General features: G+C 42.5%; 1 non-coding gene across 1 annotated transcript; it reads left to right on the plus strand.

Annotated features, from left to right (window-relative positions):
- The first annotated feature begins 8,186 nt into the window (after positions 1–8,186).
- LOC140894162 (small nucleolar RNA R71) lies at positions 8,187–8,292 on the plus strand. The gene has a single exon (XR_012153709.1). It is a non-coding gene; the product is annotated as a small nucleolar RNA R71 (small nucleolar RNA).
- Positions 8,293–8,837: the final 545 nt, after the last annotated feature.

The raw sequence follows: 8,837 nt of genomic DNA on the forward strand, positions 1-8,837 counted from the left end.
TTATATACACTATAGTATATTCAAGGTCTTCATCTAAATATCTTATAGTATGTCACAACATAATAATATGATAAAAGATAAAGTAAACGCCTTTATAAAAGTGTAAATTATATTAAACAAAAGATTGTTTATACATAGAGTCATCAAAGCCCTTAGCCACAAGTTGGCTCACCGGGCACCCACTCTTTCAGGTTTTGCTTCAGATTCTTTTTTGGGTTCTTCAACCACGATTTCTTCAACCACTGGTTCTTCAACTTCCTTGGTTTTTCTCTGATCTTCAGCCTCTAACTTCTTCCCCCTTCTTAACTCTACTGCTTTGCACTGCTCTTTTGGATTCACTTCAGTATTGCTGGGAAACTGTCCTCGATTTTGACCCTTTAAAGCATTCGCAAGTTGCCCAATCTGTGTGTCCATAGATTTCATCATAGCCCCCAAACTGCACATATGTGTCTCCATGCTGTCCATTCGAGTTTCAGTCCTCGACATCTATTTGTTAGATTCAATAACAAATGTAGACACAACATCCTCCAACGACGCTTTACCTTCCCCTTGATTTGTATTGAATCCCGGAGGGGGTTTCAATACATTTTTGTTGTTTGCATAAGAAAAGTTTTCATGGTTACCTAAGCTAGGATGATAAGTATTAGGAGGAGGGTTACCTCGATAATTTCCATAGCCTCTGGGATTGATATATTGAGCTTCCTCAGGTGGATGAGATTATTCTATGGAAACCGACACACCTGCAGGTTCTGCGATATTCACCTTGTTCAGAGAAGCAACTTGTGTACTCAACGCATATAGTTGTGTAGTGATGGATGTGAGAGGATCCACACTGTACACTCCCTTCTTGACTCCCATACATTCAGACGACCATTGATAACTATTGATAGTCATTTGTTCAAGCATATCTGTAGTGACCCTACCCGGATCCACTACCTAATCAGAGTTAAGAGCATAATTAAAAATGCATTAAATAAATCGCTGCGGAAGACTTAAATAAAAACAGATCGGCATAATACAACCGGTTAAAAAAATTCGATTTATACAACCAAATCGAATAAATAGCCTAAAGGCAAAACCTACAGCTAATCCTGCTGTCTTCACTGGTCACTGACTACTCCAAGCTCCTGGTGCTCAATCCTGCACCTACACCTGCCCCGTCGAATGGGGTGTCCAAATACACAGAAAAGACTGGACGTGAGCTCTAAGCTCAATACGAAAGAACTAGGTAAAAACATACAAATATGATGCATGCAATTGATAGGGTATCCATATCTGGGGTAACTGTATATAATGCTCAGTAATGGCTCCTAGGACATGAGTGGTACAACCCGGGGAGCAAACCCTGTCGACACTGCTCATTCCTAAAGGACGTGGACCGTGTCTCCCGATGCTAGCCACCCATGACCCGTCAGTCAATAGGTCCTAGACATCAACCGTCCAGACAGGGCTGAGCGGCCCTACGTGGCTCATCTCACAAGATGGATAGGCACAATATTATATGCACATGCTGCATAATAAATGACATACAAAATGCAACATATAAGCATGCAAAACCCGCTGGCAATCTTAGTCTGTACTTGCGTACCTTACTACAGGCAGTTCCTAGCAGTCTCGCTCTAGGTTCCAAGCCTATATCAACTCTACAATGCATACTCCTAAATAATTTCAGGAGACCATAGCTATACCTGCGTCCGTCGTCAGCTCGCTGATGACAATTGCCTCAAAACTAGGCCACAGCTCCGCCTCGACGCCTGGATCGCTATGCCACTTCCGGATTTCCAATAGGATGCCTAGAACTCCCTAGATCTTAGTTAGAAGGCCTAGGAATTGAGAGAGGAAAAGGAGAGGTGCGAGTTGAAAATAAAATTTCGGACCTCTATTTATAGGCGAAGTTCGGGCCGTCCGAACTGGTTCGGATCCCCCGTTCCTGACTTCGGAGCCTCCGTTCCTGTTCGGAGCCTCCGATCCTAACTTCGAATCCTCCGAAGTCCCATCAAAGATGTCACCAATGACGCATTATCTTCGGAGCCTCTGATCCGAGTTCGGATCCTCCGATCTTTGGTTTGGATCCTCCGATCTAGTTCGGAGCCTCCTAGCCCGGTTCGGAGCCTCCGAACCATCCGAACCCTCGGAACCTTCCCGACCATTTTCGAGTGTCCTGAACCCATTTTTGGACTCCGTTAACCCATTTGGAACTTCCTTAATCATGTTTTACTTAATCTAAACATGATTACTCGATTAATATACTCATTAATCGCTAATTCTGGATACGGGTTACTACATTCTCCCCCCCTTAAAAGATTTCGTCCTCGAAATCTAAGGTAGAACCTCGAGAACGTAAGATAGACCACTACTTGAGTGTCTGGTCGAAATAGCTTTCGACAAATTCAGGCTCTCGTCGAATTCTCTGCAAGATCCATTAATGCTTAACCGCATTAATATTTTCCCAGCTGAAAATTTCTGCGCTACTTGATGACAACCAATATTCCTTGACACTAACGTATCACAACACTGATACGTCCTCTGTCGTAACCACGATTCCACTGATCACGAAGGATTCAATAACCGCTTGATCAAGATTATCGTCTCAAAGGAAATCTTATACTGATGAAGACCAAGTCATAACCTGACTGGTTTTACTGCATTCGTCGAATCACTAATCAAAACTAACCATCTAATGGTTCCAAAATTTCTCGGTGCTCGACACCTCTAGTCAGGAAAACACTAATCCCAACATTGTGATGACACAACAAAGCCCAAATTCTCCTCAAGAGAATATAGTTGTTCAAGTCTATACTTCAACGTAACTGCTCGCAATGTTCCCTAGAATGGTTATCCTCCCCACTCTCCCTAAAGCATAACCGGCTTCCCAAGAAATACTGGGAACTTAAACCATCATGTCTAGTACATTCTACTGTCCACGTTTCTTAGTATAACCTCAACACTATGACCTGATGATAACTATCATTACTTGCAATTCATGACGCTACGTCATCTCCTAGCCATTGGCCTGCGAAATCACGCATACTTGCAATAGAAGTCATTACGCCTCTGATGATCTACATCATCTCGATCATAGGTTATTCACCTCATGAATTCAATCGATAAACATCCTCCTGATAGTTATACATACTCGCAATCACTGTACACGCATCAAGACTAAGGAAAGCTCCCACCAATATGCTCGACTGGGACATTCCACAGTGCACAGACATATGGAAATGCTTATTATTCCGTCTCGAAACTCGATAGTTATTGCACCTGGTATAACTCAACTCAGAGTCTTCGATAATACCATCAGCTCATACCAATCTCCCAAGGTTGAACGTACTGATCCTGGAACTAAATCCCAACGGATTCTCAATAGTCAAATCGCTCCCTTGCCAAACGCATCATTCTCAGCACTGAACTATTTATTCGTCAATTCCCTAGTAAATCCTGGGAAATACTTGTGCTCGAAGTAACTTGCCACACAATGCATCTCTGATTGTCGTTCATTGCTAACGCGCAATATCTTTGACAAATAGTCCGCACGGATGTGACTCACGGATTGAAAGAAATAACTTGATCCGTCACGATCATGCGAAATCTTCTATCCCAAAGGCAAACCTTGTTGGCTACTAAGTCGATCCTTGACTATCTCAGTCACATATCGCACATCACTCGCTGGAAGATTAGTGACACAATCTACTAGATCTCGAGGATCAGATCCTAGCTAATGTCACACAGATCAGACAACTGATATTTCCTTGCTAATGTCCATTAGCATTTCCTACTATTCGTCGGATCCAACCACAACGGTACACATAGATGTCCTCACTTAACCGTAATGTCCGGTCAAAAATCTTCACTATTGTTTTTCAATGGAAAACTCTCACATGAAACAACAACATAATCCTTTCCTGACCTATTGCTATCACTAAGCAATTTATTGAATCAATATCATCTTCTTTCTTAACAAGAATTCACTATACTGGAAACTACCAACTCACTTGTTTGTCTCCACTGTCAAGTTAGCACCTAACTTGATCATACAAGTCCACTTGCAATCGTTCCCGATTACAGCAATCCCAAAAGATTCATCTCTGGCGATCATTGAGACTAAATAACTCAAATCTCCGATTTATCTGAGATGGTATTCTGTACTCATCCCATAAGCATTACTCGACAAAATACTATCCCAAGTATTTCTTAATTGCTACATCCCGATCAACCCTGATTGGCTCAACCATTCGAATTCGTCGATCTACTTAAGCTCGCAATTATCAAATCAAACCACCATTGATCATCCAACCTACATGGCTCGGTCAATAACTATGACTTAGCTGCCACAAAGAACCATTTCCAAACGATGTCAGATCATAGTACATAAGTAGTTTACTTGGCACAAGTCTTGCGCCTTTTAAGCACTACTAACCGCTGCTTCGTATTCTAAACTTAATCATCCTAATTCTGACAGAGTTACCCAATAACCACTAGTAGTCACTAGCACAGATCCCGTGCCACCTTAGCACTACTAATCGTTGTCTTGTTCACCCAAGGCAAACATCAAGATAAACTAAGCCCATTTCCATCCCATGGAAAATCCTACGCTCAACCTCTGAAAATATCAGGAAGTACTTAGTGCAATCACCAGACTCACTATCCTTGCCTCGTTCATTCAGGATGAACATCGCGATTCGTCAAGTCCAAAGTTATACCTAAAGAATTCCAAAGATTCCCAACATTCCCGGGCATGCTCCTGATTATATCCCACGCTAAGATTGTGCAACAAATTAATACTGAGGTAGCTTACCACGATAACCCACCTGGACAATCACCAAGGTTTCACGTGTATAGGCCACGCTTCCCTCACATCTCAATTAATGTTTATACAATCCTTAGCATACGGTATAAACCATCAAAGATGAAGTCCATCATCATGAATTAATTCTCCTATTCGAGTCTAAGTCTTGAATCAGCATCCCATCCAGTATCTTGGATAATTCCTATCACAAGGAAATTCTAACCACAACTCTGATGACAACCCCTAGTCATCGTTGGTAGAAATCCGTCCACCTACTAGATCCACACGTCTAGCAGTAACCCAAAAGATAATACCTATCTGCTCAGAGTACACACTTGTCAAGAAAATCCCTCCATGACTGGTTCCTACAGCAGAATATTCATACTATATTTCTGGCACACCAGATGATATCAAACCATCGATATCAAACCTGATATCTAATCCAAGGTCATACTTCGTCGTGACTGTCACCAAATCCCTAGACTGAACAACCTTCCCACCGCCAATCCTGAAGCACAAGGCTCCCAGATAATCTCTGAAGTACAAGGACTCCCAGAGTAACACTGGCATAGGGTCGCGCCTCATCACTTCTAGTCATGGTCATAGTCCACAACTCTCGGTATATACTGGACCTGGTATCCCGATGAAAACCCATCATCACAAGTCTCAACCTAACAAAGGTCAGACAGCCTACTATTCTCAAGGAAACTACCTAGAACAAAGCCCAAATGTTCTAAACCGAACAATACCCTTAATGCCTCTAGATGAGTCCACTCATCGCTGGCACTAAAATAGTCCACTGACTAACTAGGTCAATCCTAGACTAACCACAAGTCACACTGTCACAGTTGGCTCACTCAAATCCCATGAGTTACAACAGTTGAACACTAATCAACTAAAACAATGCCAATCCTAGCAAAATCACTCGCAATCATTCACGAATTGCTGGATAAATAAAACATGTATCATTGCTTCCATTTATGTACAATTTCTCAATTACAATCCCATGTAATACATACAGTATTCAAAATACAATGAAATATACAATCGAACTTGAAATGATACAACCATAGTATGATGATTCATTACAATTGAAATACTGTTTACAACTACAATGATACAATATTTAAATCATTGTACTAGTCTTCGTTTCTTGAGCATGAAACTTCTAATCGACACACGCATCGATACAAGCATACTCCCGACCAAGTCTCTCTACATGTCCTCCTACGAAGAACTCCGGAGAAATGGCTCGTGATCGCTAATCAGCTATGCTCTGCGTCAGTGCATGTCAGTCGACCCCTTCTGCTCACGATCTACCATCAGCGTTCTTCTTGTATTCATATCATGCTTTTGAACATGAAGTTTCCCATGTGCCTACCGAAAGTATCGATATCAGCATACCGGCAAAACTATGTTCTGCATGAGGTTAAAGACCTCACTCTCGAAACCTGTCATGCTTTAGGCACTCGAGGCATTCTCTGGTTAAGGTCTATCTGACAATCTCTCCAACTACTAGTGGAGAATCTTCAGAGTAGTGTCATCATGGTATGGACTGTACAGATGCAAGCATCAAGTGCATCCCATCCAATGCTCTGCCACTGCCTCTGGCATCCGGTACTCGATCCAAAACTAGGACCCATATGAGTAGAAATCTTGAAAACTCGGACACGATCCATCACTCCTGTCCGCACTTGCTGGAATCCCATAAGCCAAATCTTCAGAAATCATGCCGATGATGATAGTCTCTGGGCAAACTAATTGCCGCATCATCACCTCTTCCAAGGTCTCATCAATCCTATAAGGATAACCCAAAGTCTCATTACTATATCCCAAGTCTCTTGCATGTATATGCTCTGATACCAATAAATGTAGTGACCCTACCCGGATCCACTACCTAATCAAAGTTAAGAGCATAATTAAACAGGCATTAAATAAATCGCTGCGGAAGACTTAAATAAAAACAGACCGGCAGAATACAACCAGTTAAATAAATTCGATTTATACAACCAAATCGAATAAATATCCTAAAGGAAAAACCTACAGCTAATCCTGCTGTCTTCACTGGTACTGACTACTCCAAGCTCCTGGTGCTCAATCCTGCACCTACACCTGCCCCGTCGAATGGGGTGTCCAAATACACAGAAAAGACTGGACGTGAGCTCTAAGCTCAATACGAAAGCGCTGGGTAAAAACATACAAATATGATGCATGCAAATGATAGGGTATCCATATCTGGGGTAACTGTATATAATGCTCAGTAATGGCGCCTAGGACATGAGTGGTACAACCCGGGGAGCAAAACCTGTCGACACTGCTCATTCCTACAGGACGTGGACCGTGTCCCCCGATGCTAGCCACCCATGACCCGTCAGTCAATAGGTCCTAGACATCAATCGTCCAGACAGGGCTGAGCGGCCCTACGTGGCTCATCTCACAAGATGGATAGGCACAATATGATATGCACATGCTGCATAATAAATGACATACAAAATGCAACATATAAGCATGCAAAACCCGCTGGCAATCTCAGTCTGTATTTGTGTACCTTACTACAGGCAGTTTCTAGCAGTCCCGCTCTAGGTTCCAAGCCTATATCAAATCTACAATGCAAATACCCATGCATCAATAATTAAGCTCTAAAGGCCTTAATTAAGCTATTGCATACTCCTAAATAATTTCAGGAGACCATAGCTATACCTGCGTCCGTAGTCAGCCCGCTGATGACAATTGCCTCAAAACTAGGCCACAGCTCCGCCTTGACGCCTGGATCGCTATGCCACTTCCGGATTCCCAATAGGATGCCTAGAACTCCCTAGATCTGAGTTAGAAGGCCTAGGAATTGAGAGAGGAAAAGGAGAGGTGCGAGTTGAAAATGTAATTTCGGACCTCTATTTATAGGCAAAGTTCGGGCCGTTTGAACTCGACTTCGGATCCTCCGAACTGGTTCGGATCCCCCGTTCCTGACTTTGGAGCCTCCGTTCCTATTCGGAGCCTCCGATCCTGACTTCGAATCCTCCGAACTCCCATCAATGATGTCACCAATGACGCATTATCTTCGGAGCCTCCGATCCGAGTTCGGATCCTCCGATCCAGTTCGGAGTCTCCGAACCATCCGAACCCTCGGAACCTTCCCGACCATTTTCGAGTGTCCTGAATCCATTTCTGGACTCCGTTAACCCATTTGGAACTTCCTTAATCATGTTTTACTTAATCTAAACATGATTACTTGATTAATATACTCATTAATCGCTAATTCTGGATACGGGTTACTACAATATCATAGGCCTGAATGGGTTCCTTGGCAAATATAGTACCTCCAGCAGCAGAATCCACAGAAATCCTTGTGGGCGTATTCAACCCATTGTAGAAAAACTCTATTTCTTCCCAATCTGCAAAATTATGATTAGGACAACGCCTTAACAAATCTTTGTACCTTTCCCATGCCTCATATAGCTGTTCTGAATCATGCTGTTGAAAGGTACTGATCTCAATCTTCAGCTGGGTTGCCTTGGATGGTGGAAAGAACTTCTCTAAAAATTTCACAGCCATGCCCTCCCAAGTTGTTATGCTTCCTAGCAGCAATGACTGCAACCAACTCCGTTCCTTGTCCTTGAGAGAAAAAGGAAACAAGCGTAAACGTATTATATCCTCAGAAACCCCATTTATTTTTACCGTATCAATAATCTATAAAAAGGTGCGCAAGTGTAAGTGAGGATCAGCTGTGGCAGTTTCATTGAATTGGTTCTGCTGAACCATGTTGATTAAGGCCGACTTCAACTCAAAGTTGTTGGCATTTATGGTCCCTCGAGCGATTCCAAAATAGTGAGCCTGGATCGTTGGCCTGAAATGATCTCTAATTGGCACCAAGGGAAATTCATTGACATTTTCTTCAGCCATGTTAAGTAGTTCTACTCTCCTAGCTCTTCTCAACGCGCTTGCGGTTCGTTCAATCTCTGGATCAAAGAGTAAATAATTCGCACTTTGTGTTCTTCGCATGAACTGCAGTTAAGAACACTACAATGTAAAAGTATTTAAATAAAATAAA

This window comes from Henckelia pumila, chromosome 3, assembly GCF_033568475.1.
Source record: "Henckelia pumila isolate YLH828 chromosome 3, ASM3356847v2, whole genome shotgun sequence".
NCBI lineage: Eukaryota > Viridiplantae > Streptophyta > Magnoliopsida > Lamiales > Gesneriaceae > Henckelia > Henckelia pumila.